This window comes from Mirounga angustirostris, unplaced genomic scaffold (assembly GCF_029215605.1).
Source record: "Mirounga angustirostris isolate CCGP_5_RB_7025 unplaced genomic scaffold, mMirAng1.0.hap1 SCAF_1, whole genome shotgun sequence".
In the NCBI taxonomy this organism is placed as follows: Eukaryota; Metazoa; Chordata; class Mammalia; order Carnivora; family Phocidae; genus Mirounga; species Mirounga angustirostris.
The window spans coordinates 82,657,128-82,682,180 of NW_026991709.1; the positions used below are offsets into that span (position 1 = coordinate 82,657,128).

At 38.2% G+C, this 25,053-nt stretch overlaps 1 long non-coding RNA gene across 1 annotated transcript; it reads right to left on the minus strand.

Annotated features, from left to right (window-relative positions):
- Positions 1-3,168: 3,168 nt before the first annotated feature.
- On the minus strand, positions 3,169-24,083 carry LOC135362213 (uncharacterized). The gene is made up of 5 exons (XR_010406674.1): positions 24,007-24,083; positions 16,467-16,552; positions 15,953-16,056; positions 7,145-7,290; positions 3,169-3,610 (listed from the first exon to the last, which is right to left on the minus strand). It is a non-coding gene; the product is annotated as an uncharacterized LOC135362213 (long non-coding RNA).
- Positions 24,084-25,053: the final 970 nt, after the last annotated feature.

The following is a 25,053-nucleotide window of genomic DNA, read 5'->3' on the forward strand; positions in this document are numbered from 1 at the left end:
AAAAGAGAAGTGATGATAAATCTGTCTTTGGAAAATGTGGTTTTGGCTCCTCCGGTGATTACTTTTACTGAACTGCAGTTTCCGGCCATGTGAACAGCTGGAGTCTAGGGACCACAGAGATGCAGCCTGAGGAATCCCACAACTGTTTTTACCGTGGAGGTGCAGGTGAGAATGCTTGCTGCTCATCATGTTCTCTTAACAAGAGCCTGCAGAAATTCATTACCACAAATGACTGTGCATGTCTCTTGAGCAATGAATTTGTTTTATAATGTGAGCATTCTGAATTATGTAATAGAATGTGCTTCCTTCTATCATGTGTTGGTACTTTAAAATTTTGGAGGCTTGCTTATGGCAAGTGCCCAGACTCTACACTGTACGTTTTGGGAATTACTTTTACCCTGAGTTCTTACTTGTCTACTCTTAGTTTCCCTTTGGTTTAGTTACTCCACTTCCTTAACATCTTATTGTACTGTATGTATTTCATAAGACATCTTCAATCTTCTCTGAATAAAAGGGATAAAGGAAAATATGACATAACCATTCATTATTATAAGTCATAAAAGATTAGTTTTTTCATTTTTTGGTTTGTTTTTATTTTATTTGTTTATTTTAGAGGGGGGAGGGGCAGAGAGAGAGTCCTAAGCAGATTCCGTGCAGAGCACAGAGCCCAACCTGTGGTGGGCTTGATCTCAGGACTTTGAGATCATGACCTGAGCTGAAACCAAGACTTGGTCCCTCAACTGACTGCGCTGCCCAGGCACCCCTGTTTGTTTGTTTGTTTTTCCATAAAGTTTTAAGATGAGACAATGAATCCCAAATAATTTAATCTGAAAATTATGTGATTTCCTTTACCTCCACAGCAATTACATATGTATTTTCACTACCTTATAGTGACCATAAATGCTAATTTGTATGATTAGCAGATTGACTGGAAGCAGTGAGTAAACATTCAATAAGCAAAAACTTAAGCTAGGTAAGGCAATGAATGAAAGGAGAAAAAAAATGTGAGCAAGAAGAAAACATGCTGAGTCAAAGTGAAATCAAGAATGATGTTCATTAAGATTGTAACTAGTAGAATGGTTTGGAAGTTGAGCATTGAGAAATGCTAGTTCAAAGAGACTTCTGTATGGGAGACAGGATGAAGGTGGCTACTTGTCAAAAGGGCTAGCTTGAATATCTGATTTTGGGAATAGTCTACCATTAAGGAAGGGTGTAAGAAATTCACATAAAGGCAACAAGCCTGTTGTTTCCTTAGTGCTCAGGTTGGCTGAGCAGAAGGGCTCTGGGATGGACTAAAGACAGGTTGGTTTGGGATTATGGGAGACAGGATCCTGGGGCAGAAACAAAATGTAACCAGGAGAAGCCAGACTTCTCAGGGAATCAGGTGAGAGGAAGATCTGAGCTGGAGAGAGCTGAGATCCAGCAGTAGATCCACAACAACCTAGAGCCAGAAATCCTTGGGTATCTCCAGTGCTTAACCTAAGGCCTGGCACATAGTATGTATTCAAATTTTTTTTTGTCATATAAGTGAAACTGGACCAAATTGAATCCTGTATCTATGTTATTGTGATTGCCCATTTGCCTGTAGTTAATATCCCAACATGGCTCCAATGGCCAGAAGGCCTTCCCTAGTGCATATATGACAGCATCTGGATGAGTCTGCCTTAAGAAATGACTCCCTAGAGAGGAGAGGGAATAGATGAATGGGGTCAAGACTGTGGTCTCAGCCACCTTGGGTCATTTCACATGCTGCATGTACCATCTGGAAATCCCTTCTGATATCCTCTCCCTTCTTCTTACTCAGCTAATTCTTCATCATTTAAATCTTAATGTAAAAGTTACCCTTCAGAGGTTAGGTCCCCTTGCAGAGTTGGGAATATTTATATAAACCCTAAGCACTTAAAAGATTTTGTTGGCTCCCCCCACACACCTAAATATGAATTCAAACACAAAACAAAAGTGTGAAACATTTACTTTTTTTTGAAATGACATACAATGATGTATACATATTCAGAACTTCTTTCTAGACTTTCTTCTCAAATTATCTCCCTCTTTCTCTCTCTCTCTCTCTCTCTCTCACAAATACTGCCCTACATGTGCTCAGACTCTGCCTCTTTCTCTCTCCCCCTCTTTCACTCTTTCTTGAGCCTTTGCTGGTGGTGCCTCAAACAGGTGCTGAGTCAGCTGTCCAGGTAATTCTGCACACTCCCCATTAAGTATTCCCACAGTGTCCAGTACCTCTCCACGTACTTTGCACACTGGTAATCATGTAATTTTTTGCTGCAATCTGCTTAATGTCTATCTTCCCTATGACACTCTTCTTCTGTAGGGCAGGGACTCAGTGTGGGAGGTTTAAAAATTCAAATATTAATTTGCTTGATCACTTGGTAAAATGTTAACTTTTAAGTGATTAGTGAAGAAATCAGGGAATCTTCTGGAACTGTAAATTGGACTTTTATGAGTAGAAGGGGAATAAAATAAGAAGACTTACTAGGTGAGAAGGACAAATGAAATAAGAGGTAGTCTCCTGCAAAATATTGATATAATCAAAGACTTCACAGACTATTGTTGCTATTCTAGTGAAGTAAACTGATTTCCTCTAGATAATTCCTAGACAAATATATCATAAAACTGTCATTATAATCAGTCTGTTGTTGACAGTTTTATAAGACCCATTCACAAAATCATACTAAGGGCTTTCTTATTCTGATCCAGATGCTAGATCCTGGCTGTCTTCCTCCACCCTCACCTCTTCTGTCATCACTCAGTTATTCAACAAATATTTGTTGAGTGTTCAGCAAATGCTCGTCATCATGCCAGGTGCTGGGCTAACAGTTCCACAGACTTTGCCCTCAAGGAGTTCATAGTGTAAGACCTGGGATACTGTCTTAGAATTAAGTTATTTATAGCAGCATAATTTTATGTTTCCATCTTGAATATAATGAAAATATATGTGAAAGTATTGAGAAATGTACTAACTATACTGATGCAGGACATTACAGGTACATAAAGAAGGTCCATAGGAAGATAAAGTTTAGAAATTTCTTAGATCTGTCACCTCCAGCTGAAGACCTGCTTGTTCACCGACCAGATAGATCCTCAATAATTCAACTGAGACGTGGTAACTTTTCTAGATGGGGCAATATTTCTTGCCAATCAGCATATGCACACTCAGTGACCATGCATGAGGAAACATCCTGTCTGTAGAAAAGGAGATTGCACCTCATCTACACAAAGCATGAGTGATGGTGTTGTCTGTGTGTGTGTGTGTGTGTGTATTTATGCATGTATATGAAGACATGGAGAGGTGATGTGTGTATGCTTTATTAGCTCACTTGATTTTTATCCAGAATGATTAATGAATGTAAAATTGTAGTCTCAACCCTCAGGGGCAGTCGTTAGCTTTACACAGAGGAAAACTTGTCCCATACCCATAGCTTGCACTTCCAGCCCCAAAATAGGACAAGAGAGAGCAGGTAACTCAGTGGAATCATGAGCATGACATGACCAGAAATTCAGTTCAAACATATAATGGTGGAGCAATATTATCATTGTAAATAAAGAGGAGGAGATTACTGTTAGATGCATCACTCTGTGACTTTCCGCTGTCCTGTGGAGAAAAAAGAGGAAGAAACTCTCATAATCACAATAGGAAAAGTAAACACTTTTCAAGCACATATATGTGCATATTTCACTCAGTATTATTTTATATATGTACCTGTACAGAAAGATGCAAATATAATTTAACCTTGAAAAATATGAGTGAATTCTAATTAATAGGCCTTAGTCCAACTCAGTAATTAATGATAACATCAGTGAATGCAAGAGCTCCACAAGTTTGCATCAGAATTCTGAATGGCATCTTGTTTTTACTTCACTGAATTGTTTTGGTATGTCAGACAAGAAAATGCAACTTTTCTTTGTGTTAATTAATTAAATAGTATATTGGGAAAGATGCCAGTTTAGGTTGCATCCATCAGTTTAGCTCCATCTGCTGTGTTTTATCAAGTCGCTATTTAAATCTGATACAGTACTTAGTTTGTAGTTTTAATATTGTCCCATAGCTTCCCTAAGATGATTACTCCATTACTAACCCCTAATCATGCTCTTGTGCTTCTCAGCATCAGGGTGGGTGTGCTGGTCCAGTACCAGAAAGAACCTATTCTTATTTGAGGCCAGATCAGAGACACACATGTGTCTCAGAGTCTTAACCATTCTCACTGGGGCTCTTTGTAGAACATATAGGATTTTGTCTCCACTCGAAACCTGGAGTTCTCTTTTTTCTGGATTTCCTTTCTTCCTCTTGCCCCTTCAGCCCTTTCTCAGAATCCTCGTTCCCAGCTGCTCCCTGGCCCTTGAGTCAGAGTCTGAGGAGACATATCCCTGAGTCCAATGTGGGAGAACAACAGAAAGTACTTGCATTCTTTAAAGTGGGGCATTTGCTGCTATTAATCACCTGTTTTAATAGAACTTTGATGATTTTTAAGTATTAATATTTTATTAAATATTATTAGTAATAATTATCAGAGGTGAGCAAATGTAGCCTGCTCTTTAATTCCTCTTTATTCACCTGGCTTGAATTTCTACTGATTGAATATTAGACTGAAAGTAAAAGAATATTTAATTAAATTACATTTGGCTACTTACAGAAATATGCAATTTAACTGTGATGCAATAATCACACTATTAAATGCTATACATTCTTGTAAATAATACACAAGTTTTCTTCATAACCAATTTAATTATTAATAAATAGGGGGATCACTCCAATTAGGTGCTCAGAGAAAATAATTGTGGAATGATCGCTCCAATTAGGTGCTCAGAGAAAATAATTGTGGAATGAAAGATATCTTTTGTGGATATACAGTGCAGGGGTGTTCAAAGTCAGTGTTACTTCTCTATACTTTTCTCTCCAACGATATCATCGCTGTGGGTAATAGCAGATCTTCAGTATCTTGCTCTTACCTATCTTTTTTTCTCTGTATCCCCAACTGGTTTCAGCATCCTTCTCTGCAAGCAGTTGTCTTTATTTCATCATTCAGATGGAATGAGCCTTTTGAAAACTAGTGAATCAACAGAAGCCCGAAAATTATATATGCACACTGTATGTTTAATAATGGTGTGCAATCTGATTACTGTGGGTACAATTTAAAAATAAATTGTCTGTTTAAACAGAGTTTATGTGATGGCAACCTCTGTTCTCTCAGGATTACTCGAGTGGAAAAATCCCTTTAAGGCTAGAGCAGAACTTGTGGGATCATTTTGAGTAATCAGTAATGTGAATTAGCTTTGAGCTTACCATCAAAATGTGAAAAAAATAAATTTGAATCAAAATTGAGAGTATGACCCTCAGTTGTGGCTCTGGGTTTCTTTATGTGGTTGACATTCTCAGACAAACCTCTTTCAGAACAACAATGAAAATTGTTACGTTATGGAGTTAAAAAATAATTCGTCGACCTTTGTATCCTACTGAAATAAAGTCACTGAGAAGAAAATACTGTTCATTTTAGTTGTAGGTAAGCTCAATAGAGTTTCACTTTCTCTCACCCAGTTTCCAAACCGCTAGACCAATAACTGTTCACTGGAGTCTTTAAGGTCATCGTAAAATGAGATAGCAATTTGGCAATTAATTGATTTAATATTGAGTGCCAAGACACGATTGAGGCTCAAAACCCACAAACCCCAAATCTATTAAATTATCCTGTTTTGAATGTCTATTTTAGGAAGAATAAGCAGATGATTTTAAAGTAGCTATTTCATTCTGCATAACCACAGTCTGAGGAACTGATAAATTACATAGTCTGAGAAAGCTTTCAGAAGGCTCTCAAGATTTGAGCTGATGTATTTCATTAAGGAAAAATCATTACCTGCTTCCTAATTTAGCCAGAAATATGATTTATCTCTAATATAAACTTCCAGAAATGAAAACAATATACGATTGAATTTTAAATTCTCGATAGCAATCAAGATTCAAGTTCCTTCAAGTATGCTAGAATTGATTTGGTCATTTTGTCACTTCCTTTATATGATTGCCCTCTCTGGGTTTATGGTCAATAATTTGTCAGATGCAATTATATTTATGAATTTAATTTTCCCTTGCCCTATTTGACAAACTAGGCATATTCTCATATTTTGTAGGAGTTCCTCTTTTTTTTCCTTAAAATTATTCACCAGTTTTTCATATTGTTTCCCACAATCTTAACATCATGAGTGCAGTCATCTATTTACTAGCTAGAAAAGTTTTGATATGTGCAATATTTAACCTACTGCATCCAATTTAATCCCCACACCAGGCATTACATAATAATAATAATAGTAATAACAACAATAATAATGCCTACTATGTGTTAAGCACTTACTAGGAGCCAAGACTTGAACTAAATGACACATTTTCTTATTTAATCCTCACTGTAATCCTGAGTTTGGTATTATTTTATTCCTATTATGACTCTATTATTGTTATTGTTACTGTTATTATTATTATTATAGCTGCCATTTATTGAACTTAATATGTGCTGAGTACTTTACCTGTATTATATGATTTAATCCTCACATTAACTCTGCATAATGAAGTTACACAGCTGTATGGCCAAACACTGTTGTTAAAACACTGAAATACTTTCATAGTGGGCAGTGAAGAGTTGCTGCCCTCAGTTCCCCAAGTGCCCTCTCAACCCTGTTTCTCTGGTTGCCCAGCTCTTCTGGGGTCACTCAACCTTGTCCTTCTCAAATCTAGAAACTGAAGAGGTAACACTGGGCACAGGCGCCCTTCCGGACTTATGCTCCAGAGTCTATTCTGACTGGTTGCTGCCCAAGCTGTACAAGTTGTTAAGTATTGTGACTGTTAGCAGGGATGTATGTATTATCATTTCCATTTTGCAGGTTGGAAAACTCACGTAAGTCCATAAACGTTAAGCAACTGGCCCAAGATCACCCACCTAGGGAGTGTCAGAATCAGGATTCAAACCCAGGTCTTCCACAAGATAAAAGCCCTGTTCTTAATTACCACAGTGTACTAAAAGATGGAGAAATTCAGCTGACTTTTGATACTGACTTTCCAGTGTGAATAGCTTTGGAACTCTGTACCCTGTGTCTGACGACTGGTATAGTGAATTTTAAATTTCAAAGTATTTTTAGTATTTACCTTGAAGCTGTGAGAATCCTGTTCTCCTGATTCCCAGCCATAATAATGAGCATGGAAGTACCAAGATGATGGATATTACTTTGCATCATTCTGCCAACAAGCCCATATTCACTGATTTAGCCAATGTTGTATTTGCAATAATCTCTCTGTAGGTAGAAATTATTTTATTCATTTTATTACTGGGTCCCCAATATAGCAACGTTGGCATTCAGCCTAACCAAGAATTAAAAGTTACAAATATGTCATTTTTATATACTTTTAAACTATATACTTTACTTTTATATTATTTTAGGGCCCAAAGGCTGAAATCCTTGGCATTATACTTTGCTTCTCTACTTCTGTGTCTTGTCTAGCATGGCTTTCTCCATTTCTAATAAAAAGTTAGCCTCCAATTTAGCATACATAAATGTCCACATTGCTCATACAACCCCATTGCTGGTATTAAAGGAAATTTGAATGCTATTATTACACAGCTATGTATCTTTTAAGGCAGTTACTCAGCACCGGCGCACAAATCAACAAATTTGCCAACTACAAAGTTTGCTTTTATTTAACAAAACGCGATAATCCTTCCAGAATTGGGCATGCCACATCCACACACCAAAACAAAAATCTGACTCGCAGAAAACGGAAATACTCTCGATGTGGTGGGAGAAGTACTATATTTTATCCATAGGTAGCGTTTGGAGAGGGAATAAGCAGGAAAAACTTTTGGCAGGTATGTTTGGCATTAGGGGCAGGGCCAAGAAGTTTTTTTAATGGAGGCCCCAGTCTGGCTTTTTTTCTGAGACAGTAGTCTGTGCCTATCCCTCCTTTCCCATTCACGTTTACAGTGGGGCTTTGAGCTCTATTTGAAACCCCTGGGACCAATGGAGAAGTAGCCTGCAGCAACAACAAGCAACCTCACCCCAAAGCAGTGGCAGGTATGAGATATCCATCTGTTACCTCTCCTGGGCCCTGAGCAACACCCGGGGCCCTAAGGCTGTGGCCACACTGCTCTCTGGCGATGGTTAACTCTGGGACTTTTGGTAGCATTTAGGTTGGGAATGCAGCCTGCCACATGGTTACCTTTTCACAGGTTCAAGGTGGGCTGCAGCCAGGATCTGAGCTCAGAGAGCTGTAGGATCACACCTGAAGCTGGAGTTATTCTTCACCACTCAGGGAGATTGGGAATGGTGGGGAGCAGCCAAGGGAGGAGCTATTGTGATGGTGGAAGACCAGAGCAAGGAGGGCGTGGGAATCCCCTGGGACCCCGATGGAAGACAGAAGGGACCTGAAAGGGGAGGGCCGAATCTCTAGCGAGTACCCTGGAGAGGGCCTGAACTGGTGATGATGCTGTTTTCATTTCTTTCAATTGTTTTTTTTCCCCCCTGGGACCTGAGGAGTGTCTATAAAACAAAAACAAAAACAAAACAAAACAAAAACAAAACAACAACAACAAAAAACACCCAAGTTGTGGGCACATCTATTGTCTTTAGGGCCGCACTCTGAGACTAAATGTTCCATTCACACATAGTCGTGGAAATGCTCCAAGAATGGCAAGCTTCCTCTTATCTTTTGTGAGAGGATTCACCGTGGCCAAGGGCAGCCATCATTTCAATGCATGTTATTGAGGCCCTACTATGTGCTAGGAGCTATATTTGCCACTATATCGTTCAAAGGACATGGGGCAATTGAAGTCTGTTTCACCTGAAGGAAATAGAAGAATTAACTTCTGGATGTCATCCCTGTGCATCCACCATTATGTTTACATTCTGTGGCTGAAGTGTGGCCTAGAGTGCACCATGCTCACTGGTAGGCATGTAGACATTTTGGAATAGAAAAGGTTTCCTTGATATTCATCGATGTGGAGGGGATTACCTGGGGAAGACTTGGAGACCTAACTGTTCCATAGAGTCTGTTCCAAATATCACAGATTAGAAAATGTTTCATCAATATTTTGAAATTGATCAAACTGGGGATGTTCAGTTTTGCAAACCTCCCAAAGGACCAACATATGAAACCAGAAAGGTATTTTATTAATTTACAATGAGAAATAAAACCTTTAGGGATCAGGGAGTCTACTCTTCCATTTTGCTTCCACTCACTGTCTGAACTGAAACCCCAGAAGAATCTAAACTATTAGCTGATACCTTGAGGAGTGTAGGCTTAGAAGAGGAGGTACTTAAGAGAGACTTACATTTAATGGCATTATGTTAAGAGAGCCCAAACATGAATTTCTGCTCTAAGGAAATACCTACTAGGCAGAGCAGGTACTGAGTAGAAGCTGGCTTGGTTCCCTTTCCTTAAGACACAAATTAACTGGGCTCTGCAAATGTTACACTGTGAATCTCATTTTCCTATATTTTGTGGCAGATTATGTCTCTCTACTTTTCTCACCTTCACTATATTAATTAGGTGGCAGGCTATTTTGTTTCTGTAAGGTGCATCTCAGTGTTGATTTTTGGTTTAACGTCCAGAGGGCAATCTTACTTCCTATTCTTCGAGAATATCTTCTTACCCATGTGCTACTTATAGGAGTGATTATGGAACATCTAGCTATTATTTATTTTGACATCAGTTCCAGTTTCACATTGGTTTCAAAAATGGAAGAAATAAAAAGCATGGAGATAGAGTGCATCATTAACAAGCTAGGTTTAAAATTAGGATTTCCTAATGCTGAACCCTTTGATAAATTCACTAGTTTTTGAAAGTTAATTATATGTTATTATTGCTATTCTAATTAGTATGCTTATCTAATTGGGCACTAAGGTGCCAATTAAAAGAAGAAGAGTCTATCGTAAAGTAGGAAAAACAACTGATGTAAATTTCCTAGAAGTAAAATCCGTGGGAGATATGAAATATTCTGTAAAATCACAGTCAGCTGTGCATTCTCTCACTGTGTGTCTCGGTACAAAAGATTGCTACACCATTCAAAATAGATAAGCAAAAATCCCTGTCAGTTTTAAATCAACTCTAGTCAATTTGATTGCTTAAAACTGAGAACCCTGATGAGTACACTAGGTCTAGCCTACAGCCAGGTCCCGCCAGCTACTCTGTGAATGCTTTCTTCAGAGCCTCCTCCTCTTCTTGCTCTTCTGGACTAGGCCAGAACCACGGTTCACCTTGGAAAGTTAGTTTCTCAGGAAAGCAGGCCTTACACTGACTTGTTTCTGGATGTCCACACGACTGGTTGTTAAATCCTCTGGGTTTTCTGATGGAAACAAAAACAAAAACAAAACCGGGGGCGGGGGGGGCGGGCTGGGGGGCGGAATGTCATCATATATTCAAACCCTCAGGGAAGCTTTTTTCTCAAAACAGTACTCCTTGCTCTCATCCTCAAGAAACCCAGTGTACTAATTACTTTTGGCTAACTAAATAGATTTTTTCAGAAGAACTGGGTTTTAAAGAACTTTTAACTTATATCCACACTATTTTTTTTCCTAAATAGGAATGTATAAAGGCAAATAGTTTTGTTATTCAAAGCAAATTCCTGACCCCAAGTTGAGTGATATAATTGAGTGTACTAAGATTCAGGATTGTTCCTGGATTAACATTTCTTTTTGTAGTGTTAAATTCATATTTTAAAGTCATACATTTTTAAAATACTAAAAATAATGATTGGATACTCCTTTTATCATAAGATTTAAGGTATGTAAACTCACTGAATTTTCTGAACAACCTTCTGTTGTGGTTAAAGTATAATCAGTCCAACTTTACAAAGAAGTAAATTAAAATCAGAAATATTTATATCTACTCCTAGGAAGCCAGTGAGAAGTGAGAATTCACCAGATTCTGAAATTCCCTGCTCCTGTTGTATAATTATATTGTTCAGACATGCCTTTTAATAGTTCGAGAAAAATATCTCTTCAACCCAAGAGGAACTACAGTTAGTAAACAAATACATGGGAAATAATGTTCATCCTTGATAGTAATTTTAAAAATGCCAGTGAAAGCAACTTTAAAATAGTATTTTACATCTATTAAAATAGCAAAAAAGTATAGCTTTTTATTATAACAATTGTTAACGTTGAAGTGAAATTATGTACTCATTCTTGATGGCCCTGTAAGTTACCACAGTCCTTTTAGAAAGGAGTATGGCAATAAAGAACGACTGACATAAATAAAATTAAGCCCTTTGTTCCATTGAGGAATTTATTCCAAGAAAATAATTCAAAAGAAATAAAAAGATGAGTACATTCATTATCTCTTTATTCACAACAAGACATTGTTACAAAGTAAATAATCAATATTAGTGGTATAGATTAAAATTTTGGTGGATTGTCTTTAAAAACTAGGGACCACATTTTTTTCATCAACCTTAATTGAAAATAAGCATCTATTTCATGATATAAATGTGTAGCACACAGACTCCAGACAATCCAGCAGCTGACGGTGGTGAGAGATGATTGATTCTGCAATAATGTCAAACTTATAAAATTTAATTATTAAAATTTTAATGAAAGTATAGTTTCAAAAATTGATGGTCCTATTGTGACCTGTATACCTCAGAATGACCAATAGTAATGAGGGAAGTTTTCTCTTTTATAATATGATAGCCAATAAATTAGGAAGAAATAGTAGAATTAGAATATCACTATATAGGCTTTGCTCAGTAATGGCTGCCTGCATTCCAGGGAGACAACTGGACACATACTTTCTGGTGGTACCATACAAATACCTATGGGGTAGTTTTGTCCTCCACCAACAATAAATCAATAAATCAATAAATAAAGATAAAAAAATCTAAAAAATGATCATCTTAGATTTTAATTTATAGAAAATACACAGGCTAGAGGAATGTGTTCAATGAGTTCATGGATATTCATTCAATCAGCAAAATCTAGGCAGTGAGGCCATTTGTGGGACTGTGACTTTTCTTCAACATTAAATGCAAGGAAAAAAAAAAGATCCAGGAGGAAATTTATAGATTAAAGAAAAAAGCCCTCAAGATACATATATATCAGTTAATAACAATATAGGGACCTTGTTTGTATCTGGATTTGAACAAACTTTTTAAAAAAGGCTTTAGGGGCACCTGGGTGGCTCAGTCAATTAAGCGGTTGCCTTCAGCTCAGGTCATGATCTCAGGGTCCTGGGATCCAGCCCCGTGACCAGCCCCGCCTCGGGCTCCCTGCTGGGCAGGGAGTCTGCTTCTCCCTCTCCCTCTGCTCCTCCCCCCCTGCTCACTCTCTCTAGATGAATAAAATAAAATAAATAAAAAATAAAAAAAGGCATTTAAAAAGGAAAATATAAGCACCAGGTATTAATAGTATTAAGGAATTTTTTTCTGATTTGGGAGGGACTGATAATACCGAGGCTATTTTAAAAGGGAAGTCCTTTTTTTTTTTTTTAAAGATGCATATTGAAATATATGTAGAAGAAATGGTATGATATCTTGGATTTGCTTCAAATAATCCAGAGTTTCTTCAAATAGAACTCACATCAATTTAGTTATGTGCCTGAAGCCTGTGGAATGGTGCACATATGCTCCAAACCTTTCCATTTATAAATATATTTATTCCTTTGAAGAACCTTATCTTTTTTCACCAGAGCTTATTGAGAGCTTACTTCTGCTTCATGGCGTCTAGCTTCCCCTACTACTTCAATAACACATGAACTATTTCCCACATTTGTTTCTTAAAAAAAAAAAAAAAAAAAAACCTGAGCAGAAATTCTGGTATTAAAATGTAGTCCTGCCCTGGCATCCTCAACATAAAAGGCAAATCATAGAATCTGAGACCATTTAAACCCATTAATACTTATCAGATGTATATGACGGATTAAGCATGGAGTGTGCTTGAGAGAGATTAAAAATAAATTCTCTGTTTTGAGAAATTGGTCATTCAATTGGGGGAGAACATCATGTGGAAATCACTATAACGATAATGAACATATATTGACCTCTTACTCTGTGCCCAGTACTGAGCTAAGTGCTTTAGATGCATTTAATGTTAATCCTTATAATGACTTCATGAAGTAGGTACTATTATTATTATTATTATTATTCTTTCTTTTTTATTTCTAAAATACAAGTGTGCAATCTCAAGATAACATACTCAGCGTCACCCAGAGAGATTAGCCTAAAAGGGCCTAAACCCCAGGTCTCTGTGAAACAGAAGCCCATGCTATGCACAGTTACACAAAACTAGTAGTAGTCTATTCAGTGAGATTTACTCTGAACCTTCACTGTGCAAAGAATGTATAGTGAACAGTGTCTATGTAGATGCTGCCACATTCATGGTATGATGGTTAATCTTATGTGTCAACTTGACTGGGCCATGGGATGACCAGGTATTTGGCCAGACATTATTCTGGGTGTTTCTGAAGGGTGTTTTTGGATGAGATTAACATTTTTCATCAGTAAAGAAGATTGTTCTCCAGGATGTGAGTGGGCCTTATCCAATCTGTTGAAGGCCTGATTAGAGCAAAGACTGATCCTTCCCCAGATAGGAGGGAATTCTTCAACAGACTACCTTTGGACTTCATCTGCACAATCAGCTCTCCTGGGTCTCTGCCTGTCAGCCCACACTGTAGATTTGGACTCACCAGTCTTCATAATCACATGAGCCAATTTCTTGTAAGTCTCTTTCTCTCTGGAGAATCCTAATACAAATGTATTTCAAAAAACCCCAATAGAAAGAAGCAGTGTTTAAATTACCACCAGATTTGGTAACACTGACCCCAGGATTTTATATGAAAGTAGTCTTGTCTTCCAGTGAATTATGTTCCTGAAAATGTGCTTCTAAAAGTCATGAACAGATTCCTACTTGCGATATTTGATTCTTTCTTAGGGAAAAGACTAGAGGAAACAAGTTTTAGTCTTGTCATCACCATTTCCTACCGCCCCCCCAAATTATTCCATTGTTAGAAATATTGACCTTTTATTGGTCTTGTACTTCTAATTTATGGAATAAGGTTATTAGTAATTCAATACATATTGGCAGCTCCCATGCCAGGCACTGAAAATCCACAGATAAAATAGTTCCGGATCCCCAGGGGTTTATAATCTTAGTAAGGAGCCAGATAAGCTAAAACCATTACACTATGATGATACCTACTGTATTGGAGGTGTGTCCCAACAGCAACGGCTGCGAAGAAGTAGTGCCTAAATGTTCAAGAGACTCAAGAAAACATCGCAGAATAATAGTTTTAAAAATTAAAAATGTATTTTGTTAGGTCCTCACAGACTGATTTGCCTTTCAGATCTTTATTTAAGGCAAGATCTACATTACATCAACATAAAAGGACTCCTGATTCTACTTTTTTTCTTGCTGAATGTCCTTCCGAACCTAGTTCTACAGTTATTAAGGAGTCTAACTTAATACCTGCAGGGGAGTCATGTTTTCCTATTCAATTTCGTTTTTTTCTCTTTCTGTCTTCTAGAAAATCCTGGAAGATGGGCTTCAAAGCAGCATTATGCTAAATGAAATTATGCATGTCCAAAATGGAGTTGCAACCCTTTTTCTCTCATATACTCCAGCTCAATAATGTCACTCTCTGACTTCACTAGCAGAAAGAATGATTCATTTCCCCATTGGTTTTCTATCCTCAAATGCAATTAAGGATTTTGAAATTGTTTAAAATAATTAACAATAAACTCTCCTACTTTCCTTCCTTTGCAGGATTAGTTTTCCTCGTGAGCCATCCCTGGGAATTCATACTTAAAAGCTAGATCTTCGTTGACATTAATGAGACAAATATTAGTTTACAAGCAGCCCTTTATGTCTATTTGTTCAATCAAAAACAAATTTAATTATGGCATTGCATGCTGCAACTTAGACAATGCTCTCAAATTAGACCCTTTGCCAACTTGTGTCTCCTAGTACCTTTCTTGATCTAATTAGAATTTTTATATTAGAATACATTTTCGCATCTATTGACAGAGTAGAAAATAATGGTCAGATTTTAGGCATACTTCTATGATTTAAAACTGACCTTATTTTATATATTTATATATAGATAAGATCTAGAGAGTTTAGGTTAGGTGTATGTCATTATCACAGAAGGGTTTCTGGCCCTTGCTCCCTCCCCTTCCCTCACAGAATGGCATTCTGAATGATAACACTAAGAAAGGAGGAAACATTTTGAGCTGAGACAGATTTGTAACTTCCTGGCCAGGAATATACCAACTAGGAAGCATATGTGGTGTTTTGCTCTGTGGAAGGCATGATGGCTTAGGTATATCTTGTTGAGGGTGGAATGGTGGCATGAAGCCAAGTTCAGTTTGTTTCATGCAGGCATCAGTGGCCAAAGGGGATCTGATTTGAAGGGGGAAGAGCAGGAAGCACTAGTTCTAGATGTTCTGGGGCCGAAGATTGTAAAGCCAAGAGGTGCATTTGTGATGGGGTGAGGCATACCATGGGTCAGCCCTGGAAATAGAGCGTGCAGCAGCCAGGAGATAGTGAACTCCCCAGCCAGTTTGCTGAGGTCCGGGGCTGGGCTCTGATCCACAGAGGTTCAGGAGGGAAGTGTGATCAGGCACCAAGGACCAGCTGTGAACCTTGGTTGGTTTTGGTGAAACTAGGTAGGAATAGAGGATCCTTGGTGCTCACGTGGTGTCCAGAATTCACTTTCATCATGGGGAGCTCAGAGGAGCAGATGAGCATTATCACTAGGGGAAGAACAGGTAGGAATTAAGCTGGGGCTGGGGAAGGATAAAGGTTTCAGCTAGTTGTGAGGGAGTTCACAGCTGGAGTCCAGTCTTACTGGAAGTGGCCTGACAACTAAGAACCAGGGACTCGCAAGGGAGGCCAATGAGTCAGGATGACCACACTGGAGAGATGGCTATCAATATTTCCCAAAGTCCCATGTAACATTTCCACTTACCTCTCGTTGTCCAGAATTTAGGCACCTGCCCGCAATTAGCTTCAAAAAGTTGGGAAACAGTCTTTTAGTCCAAGTAACAGTGCTCCCAGATAAAAACTGAGATTCTGTTAAGGAAGAAGAGAATTGATATAGGGAGGCAATCACCACTTTCTACCACAATCCCCACATCCTCTGTAAGAGCATTTTCTTTTTCTTTTAAAATCTGGACTCTGCCACTTGCCAGTAGTATGACCAAGAGCAAGTTAATGAATTTATCTAAATCTCTTTTTATTTTATTTCATTTTTTTGAGTTTATCTAAATCTCAGTCTTAGTATCTACCAAATGGTCATATCACCACTTTGTTCACAGGTTTGTGAAGATGAAATAAAATTAACATATGTAGATGTTACTAAATACATGTCGGTTTCCCTTGTCATAAAGCTGGTTCTGCTTTTCTCTTGACCATTTCCCTTTACCATTTTCCTGGTATTATTTTGATTCCTTGATCAAGATTGGCCTGGGGGATCATCTTACCCAGATCTTATCCATGAAGACAAGGAAGCAGACTCATCCAATGCAATTTCTCTCAGGTCCTATACCCTCAGGGAATGCAGTTGGTACTATAATAAAACACATCACTTGAATTATTGCTATTTAACAATTATAGGTTTCATGAAAATTTTAAAGAAATTGACCAATTTGGGTCTATTTGGGTTAGAGTTTATCAAAAAGAGTTCTATTTTTTTGTTTCTGTACTAAGTGAGGTCCACAGTTTATGCTTCAATACTTGCTGCCTTACAATAAGACATTTATGGCGGTATGTTCTTCTTGTCATATGACTGTCAGCTCTTAGACCTCATTATAATTATAGACTTGTTCTTTGGCTCCAGCTCTTGTTTGCTAGGGCAATGTGAACTTCAGATTAGATATGAACTCTTTGCTAAACTCAGTGGTTGAAAAGGTCCCTTCAGAAAGGCAGTACTTGATTTTCCTCCTTTTGACCTCTTTGCATTTTCTTTCTTGTCTTGGTAACCATAGAAATAACTAGGAGAGGGGAAGTTGGTCCAGATCCATGCCTGTACTGCATGGAAGGCAATAGTTGCACTAGTGCTTTGTCAATGATGATTTGACAGAAAAGGTGAAGGGCTGAATCTTGATCAGCAGCTCTTCTGGCTTTTGAAGGAGAGTGGGAGACAGAGGGAAAGCGAAGGGCTTACTGTACCTGCCTTCTTCTCTCTGCTCTCACCATTAAATGCACTCCCAAATCCCAGGGGATTCACTTTTCCCTTATAGGTCACTGATGCCCACCCCCGTTTGAGTGGACTCATGTGTCCTTACCTCCTTCTGTTGATCTGTCTGATCTTCTTTCCTCTTTCAAGGTATATACAAGTCAGTGTGAGCTTTGGGATTACAAAATCTCTTATGAACCAGTATACCTGATCCTCATTTTCCTGCTCTGTCAAATGGTAATAAAACCTGCTTCTCAGAGTTATTTTGAGGATTAAAGAAAAAGATGTATCTACTGTACATTTCTAAGCATAAAGTAGGAATTTTGTAAATGTTGGTTTATTTCCCTACATATTAACATTTCTCCTTTGACCATGTCCATGTTCTTTTTACCTCTAAAACTTTACTTCTCAAAATGTGGCCCCAGGACCAGCAATATTGGAAATGCCAAATCTTAAGCCCCACCTCAGACCTACCCACTGAATCAGACTGCATTTTCACAACATCCTTAGATGTTTCATATACATGTTAAAGTTTGAGAAGCACTGCTGTAAAACAAAGACTCCTCTTTTTATCCTTTTTCCAAGGGGAAAAGAATAATGGGCACCCCTGGTTTCATGCCTACCCCGTGTCAGGTGTTGTTTTTTTGTTTTTGTTTTTTTTTAAAGACTTTATTTATTTGACAGAGAGAGACACAGTGAGAGAGGGAACACAAGCAGGGAGGAGTGCGAGAGGGAGAAGCAGGCTTCCCGCGGAGCAGGGAGCCTGAGGCGGGGCTCGATCCCAGGACCCTGGGATCATGACCTGAGCCGAAGGCAGACACTTAAATGACTGAGCCACCCAGGCGCCCCAAGGTGCTGGTTTTTTGAGTGCTGTTTCCCTTATCATCACTCTGTGAGGCTGGCACTGTCGTCTCCCCTGACTTGTGAGGAAAGAGATGAAGGGAAGGTAACTGCCCAGCCCAAGAGCAATGAGGAATGGACAGGCGAGACTCAAACTCACGTCTTTTTGCCCATTTTGCACTACTTCAAAACCACACAAGCCTACTGGCTGTTATTGCTGGAGGGGAAGACAAAAGTGGGGGAAAAAAGTAGAAAATGAAAACAAAACAAAACAAGAGACATGAAAATATTAAAGGTAACCTTGAGTTTGATGACAGAACTGCTTCCTTGATGACCTGTTCCAGCTGTCCTCAATTCTTTTCCAGGTTCCTTGCCCTTGATTTGATATTGACATACATTTTGGCACCTGATAAAAGCTGATAAACATCCCATAAATGTGAAGTGGGTTATTTATTTTTCAGCCTATAATGTATCAGCTGATCGCGGCATCAAACCCAGCATGTGATTGTATTCATGAGTTTTATTTTCAGATGTGTTTTTCTCTCTCAACTAGATTATGAGATTTTTAGGGTAAGACAGCCTGCCCCTTCCTTCTTTTTTCTCTGCTTCCCTTCCTCTCTCTCTTCCTTCCATGTTTCCTTCTTTCTTCCTTCCTAATGGCAAAAATATCATAGTATTTATGTTTCTGGAATGAGAGATAAAATTTAATTTCAGGTGATTTAATAGTTTTAGTTTATCTGCAATTAACAGATTATGTGTTATTATTAATGCTTCTCTTGATTTGAGCAAGGGATCCATGCTGATCAATATAATTTTAGATCAAGAGACAGTATCTTATATCTGGTCTTATGCACTAATCTCGATGTCTTAAATTTCTTATTATGTTAATAAACTCCCTAACTATGACTTCTGAAATTTAAAAAGGCATGAAAACAGTAACTAACGGAAATATTTCATTTTCCAATGTAGATTTTAATAATTACACCAATGATTCCATATGAGTCAAAATAGATAAAATATAAAAATTGACCCATGTAGAATATACCTTACATTCTTCTGTAATGTTATTAAGCAATAAGAGGTATGTTGGAAACAAAAACTGGATTTTTAATCTTTTGGAAGGATCTTTCTTAGAAGCCAATATTTTACCTTCATAACATTCTTAAATAAGTCTCTTGAAAAGCCCGTGATATATACTGTAAATACAGATTATTCCATATTTGAGCTATCATAGTTAATACACTGTATCAATTTACCAATTTTTCCATACTTTGAAGTTTAATTCACTAGACAACATTCCCCAACCAGTCAGAACTGGAATGATAACTGCTCCCAGTAATTTTTTTTAAGATTTTATTTATTTATTTGACAGAGAGAGAGCGAGCACAAGTAGGGGGAGCAGCAGGGAAAGGGAGAGGGAGAAGCAGACTCCCCTCTGAGTGGGAAGCCTGATGCGGGGCTCAGTCCCAGGACCCTGGGATCATGACCTCAGCCGAAGGCAGATGCTTAATGACTAAGCCACCCAGACACTCCTTTCAGTAATTTTTAAAAACCTCTCCATTCCACTTATTTATTTAAACTTGTTAAGATATAGTTCTGTAAGAGGGAATGGTTATCTGAAATTCTCTCTTAAAAAAAAAAGATTTTATTTATTTATTTTGAGAGAGAGAGAGAGAGAGAGAGCAGGAGCAGAGTAGGAGCAGAAGGAGAGGGAGAAGCTGACTCCCCGCTGAGCAGGGAGCCCAACACGGGACTCGATTCCAGGACCCTGAGATCATGACCTGGGCCGAAGGCAGATGTTTAACTAACTGAGCCACCCAGGCGCCCCTGAATTTATTTCTCCTGGTCACCAAAACTGTGTCTGTGAAAGTCAGGTGATGTATCCATCCATTCCAGATGCCTATCTGTTACTGGAATGAATTTTAGGTCACAAACAGCTGTGCAGGAAATATCACATTTCTTTATTTTCCCTAAACCAACCGAAATCTGACCTTGCCCACATCCTGCAGAACAGGCAGAAAATTCACTCACCGTCTTGTTTGGCTCTGGCCACAGGACTGTGCTAAGTTTCCGGGGAGATACTGACTGTCTGATCAGTGACCAGTGGCCCACCCTGGTTTCTGCTGGCATGCCTGTGTCTCATCAGCATGGTCTGAGGGCTAAGGCGCTTCTGGACCATGCCTGGGGAAGCAGAATTTGGGGGACTCTTCTGGCCCCTGTGCATAGGGTCTGTCCTCCTTAGGAGCACTATAAATCTTTCCCTCGGAGGTCTTGCTTCATCCGGTGGACTCTGCCATCAGGCTGTGCCACAGGTCTCAGGAACTCCACAGAACCCACTGACCTCTGTCCCCTGTCTAATCTCTCAGAAACTCAGCTCACGGCTCTCTTTTCTGATTTTAAAAATGCTTTTCTCTCTCTTCTTCCCCTCCAAGACATCCAGGGTTATGTCTTCTATGGACTTAGGTTTTTCAAAAGACCAGAAGAACTTCTGACTTCCTATGTACATGTTTTCAGCTTGGTAAAAATTCCCAAGGCAGGAAGTTACAAAGGACTTTCCTTCTTACTTGAAACTGAAAGAGGAGAGAACAGGAACAATGGGGAAATTATAATTTTAAAAAATTATGACACAGATCTATACCAGTCCTTCAAAGAGTTTTTACCTTGGGAATTTCATGAAGACAATAAAGGCATTTATGTTTGATTAAATCTACTCTGGAATGAAAGTTCTATATAGTTTGTTGTAAACTACATTAAAGATAAATATACAATTCTGGTGTAAATTTCCAGTGCTTCCTGAAACTGGGAAGAGCTTGTAGACCAGGTTTAGGTCTGCTCTGTGTTGCGTTGTGGAATTTTCTCTTTTACTTCAGCTCCTGGAGGCATTTCAAACTTTAGACACACACACACACACACACACGCACACACACACACATATCAGATCTTGTTTTTGTTTCATGGATTCAATATTTTATCTTGTTTCTTTGAAGGTACTAATCATAGTTTTTTTGAAATTTGTTTGTACCCTGCAGTATTCTCTAGCATAGGAAACTATGTTTAAAATATATGCATTATCCAAATAGATGATTATATTTTGGGGTTTATATTTTACATTTTATTTTAGGTCTGTATTTTAAGTGTATTAAATAAATACCAATGTATAGATTGATTTAAAGGTATTTAACCAGATAACTTAAAGGTAAAAAAATCATCTTAAAAGGATAATATGCTATTTTTCCAGAGTAAACTAATGAAAAATAATTTTATGCAAATGATGTGCTCCTCAGATGTATGATATAGAATTTTATAAATTATATTTTAAAAGTATTAGGATATGTGGGTAAAACCATTCTTGGAAACTTGTTTTGGAAAGTGAAGAGTTGATTGAGAATTTATCTCTTTATACCATAACGAGATGGTTAATAATATGGGCTTAGAAATCCCACTGCGGTGTTTGAATCCTGCCTTCACAACTTCTGTGGGATGTTGAACAAATTACTTAATCTCTCAGAACTTCCATAAAATGAGGATAATAATAGTGTCTTCTTCACAGGGTTGTTGTGGGGACAGAATGAAAAAATACATGTAAAGAAAGTACTTAGAACTCTGCCTGACGTATTCAGTACTCAGTAAATGCTAGCTATTGTTACTGTTGTTTATAGAAAGAGGTACCACTGTAAATGATTACAGTATGTAATCCATCCTACCAATTATTTATGGATAACTATTGCTTATTCTTTTGCTAAAAAGTATTGTATATGATATTTTTGACATATTTGCTTCTCATAATACTGAAACTTCAGAAAATTCACCATGTGTTATACAGTGTGATTGCCTTGAAGAGCTATTAAGTGTGATCTCAATCATCAGAGTGGAAAAGCCTTACTGTAGAATCACATGGAACTCTGCTACGAGACTCTCATGCCCATCCACCCCCTAAACACCCACAGACTCACATATCTAGCAAAAGGTACTGCTTGCCTCGATGTTTGCATGCAAGAACAAACAAGAAATCTCTGTCTCTGCAATAAAATGTTAACTTCTCCTGCCAACATAGGTATTTATTTTGGGTGGGGGAAAACATCATTTGGTAAGCAGGCATTAGAATTTTACCTTTTCCTGAAGGTACTGTATTTTAACTCAGCATTGTCAATCTTTGTGATGTATTTTCTTCCTTCTTTAATATTTGTACTAGTCACAGGGGTACCTAACTACAAATTAAGTACTGTTTGACTGACTACTACATGCCTGTGCTTTCTTTTTTTTAACTGGCAACAACCCTATATAAGCTGGATACTCATTATTCCTATTTTAGAGATGAGGCACAAAAGTTTGAGTAACTTGCATAAAGTTAATAGCTAGTGAGTGGTGGATCCAGGATTTGAACCAGACAGTTAGCTCTAGCACCAACTCATTTTTACTACTATTCCAAACTATACACTAAGATATGTATCTGTGAGTTAAATGTAACACTCTACAAAATGCCTCAATAGGGTCTGCATTTGTCATGGAGTTGATTTTAAATCAAGTAAAAAATCAGAAGTGTGACTCTGAGACTATGTTACAATGAACTTTTATAACATTTTTATAAAATATTTTATATAGCGATATACTTTATCCAGTTAACATAGATTTTGTTCTTTAAGCTCTTAAGTTGGTTCTTTAAAGGAGAAAAAAATGTTCCTTTAATGAAGTTCACTTTGTCAAGGAAGGTATTGAATGAGACTGTGAAAATAATAAAAATGGCACCTTATATTTGTCTCATGTTTTATTTTTAAAATGTTTATAGGTGTCGAATTTGCTATTACAGGAGGAGCAATTCTTTACTTTGCAAAAAAGATTCAGCATTTTCTAAGAATTACATTATCACATTCATTTAACTAATGAATTCCCTAAAGCTTTACAAATATTATCCACTCTCCTCTGGCAACAGAAAGGGGGAAAAATATGTCCCTGAGTACTGGCTTCAGGAATGTTGGGCTGATAGGGAAAAGTTTACTCTCTTGTTAATTTCAAGGAGCTTTTAAAAACAAATGGTGTGGACATTACTTAGTGATTTATATAGGAATTAGTCTTATCCTTTGCTTCATGAATCAGAACTCCATTTGGTGGAAAACTTTGTTCCAGGAAGCTGAGGCCTGATGAAAAATCTCCATGGTGCTCACTCTGATATCTCAAGCCATCTATATAGATTTGAGATGGTAAAAACATCTCTTTATTTGATGCTTGAGTTCCCTTTACAATTATCCTTGGCAGAGGTCTGTACTGCTCTCCTGTCCTTAGTAGTAAAATGAGTTGGTGCTAGAGCTAACTGTCTGGCTCAAATCCTGGATCCACCACTCACTAGCTATTAACTTTATGCAAAAGACAGGAGAGCAGTACAGACTTTGTAGAATAGCCCTACAAACACGTGGGTGCTCATTACTTCTCAAGGCAGCCCCTAAATCCTTCCTCTGTTCTTTACTTTCTCCCTTTTCCCCTCACTTCCTCCCTCTTTCTTTTTTACCAGCGCCTGTAACATCCACCCATTAGTTTTTTATCCTTCCTTTGGGGCCACACAAAACAAATCCACCCCCTCCTCAGACTGATAGTCTTACAACTAACTAGAGGCAATTATTACCTTTATTCACATCCCTCCACCCAAGATTAAAGAATCACTTTATATTAAAGTGGACAGATTTCAAGCTTTCTTCAGAAATGGGAAGGTCATCCTCCTCCACCAAGCACGCAGCTTCGGTGGGGGAGGCGGGGGATGCACATGGAGCATGAGAGAGGAAGGGGACACCTGCCTAGCCAGCTGGATCAGCTGAATCAACCCTGGCGATCAGTGAGGTGACAGATGTCCAGCCAGATCACCTTTACATTGTGTTTCTAATCCTTACAACCTTGTCAGGTGAGTTAATGATAGCTAATACTTACACAGCCTTTACCATCAACTCACCTAGATATGGTGGACCCAAGTAAAGCCCTTATAATAGTGGTTGACACATAGTAACAGTCAATGTTACCTGTTTTTATCTTCTTGTACTTGTGCAAGCTTCTGGAGAATTTTTGACTTGACTACAGTATTCTACATTTCTCTTTTTTCCTTTTTTTTTTCTTCTGCATTTTAAACCTGAAAGAATTAAAGAGGAAACATTAGGCTCCTTTTATAAGTTCACTATTTCTCCTGGCTTTGTATTAACCACATATTTTGATCCTTAAAGTCATTCAAAAGGATGATCAAGGATCAAGGAGGAAAGCCTGCAGTTTTCAAAAACTTCAGGTTATTCCAGGCCAGGCTTTCCTTTGCACAGTTCTTTGAGGTCTGTTTCTTCTGTGGAAGAAGCCCTATCCCACATAAGGAGAATGGCACCTAAAAGTTGAGTTTCATCTCTAATAGGAGACCACGAAAAACGCAGCTCTAGTTTGCTTTTCATGTATTAAAATTCATTTTGGAAAAAAACAACACACTTTTTTTTCAGCTTAGTGAAAGGGAAGGGGAGTTGATGCCCTTGGTGATCAAGTGTGGGGTGGCTGGTGTCACTTGCCAGTGCAGCCCGAGAACTGGTTTATGGAGGCATAGGATACTATATTTTAACACAGCATTACCCTTTTGCCCCTATAAGCAACAGCTCAGATATTCTGGCCAAGCTCCTTGGGCTTACACTTCTTTGAACTAGTCTAGGTGGTTAGACAAACCTTGGCAGTGGGATACTTGTAGTTGTTGATCTGGAATTCTCCCCTTTGGGAAAGGAGGTGCTCTGCAATGAAGAGTGCCTGGTCAGATTTAGGGGGTATGAGAAGAAACCTGTTGGAAGGACACCTGGGTGCTATACCCCCTCACCCCCTGCAGTCCCAGGTGGAGCTGGAAGCTTTTCTTATCCTGAATATGACTGGATCAGTGTCCCAACTCCTGTTTTTCTCTTTGGCTTTTCTACCTTATAACTTCAGCCTGACGTAGTGTGGGTTAAGCTGCCTTCCAAAGCACACAAGTTTATCCCTATTCACAAAATGTCAGAGCCAGAAGCAGAGCTGGAAATATATTTAGTGAAGATTTTAGTAAGATATATTTA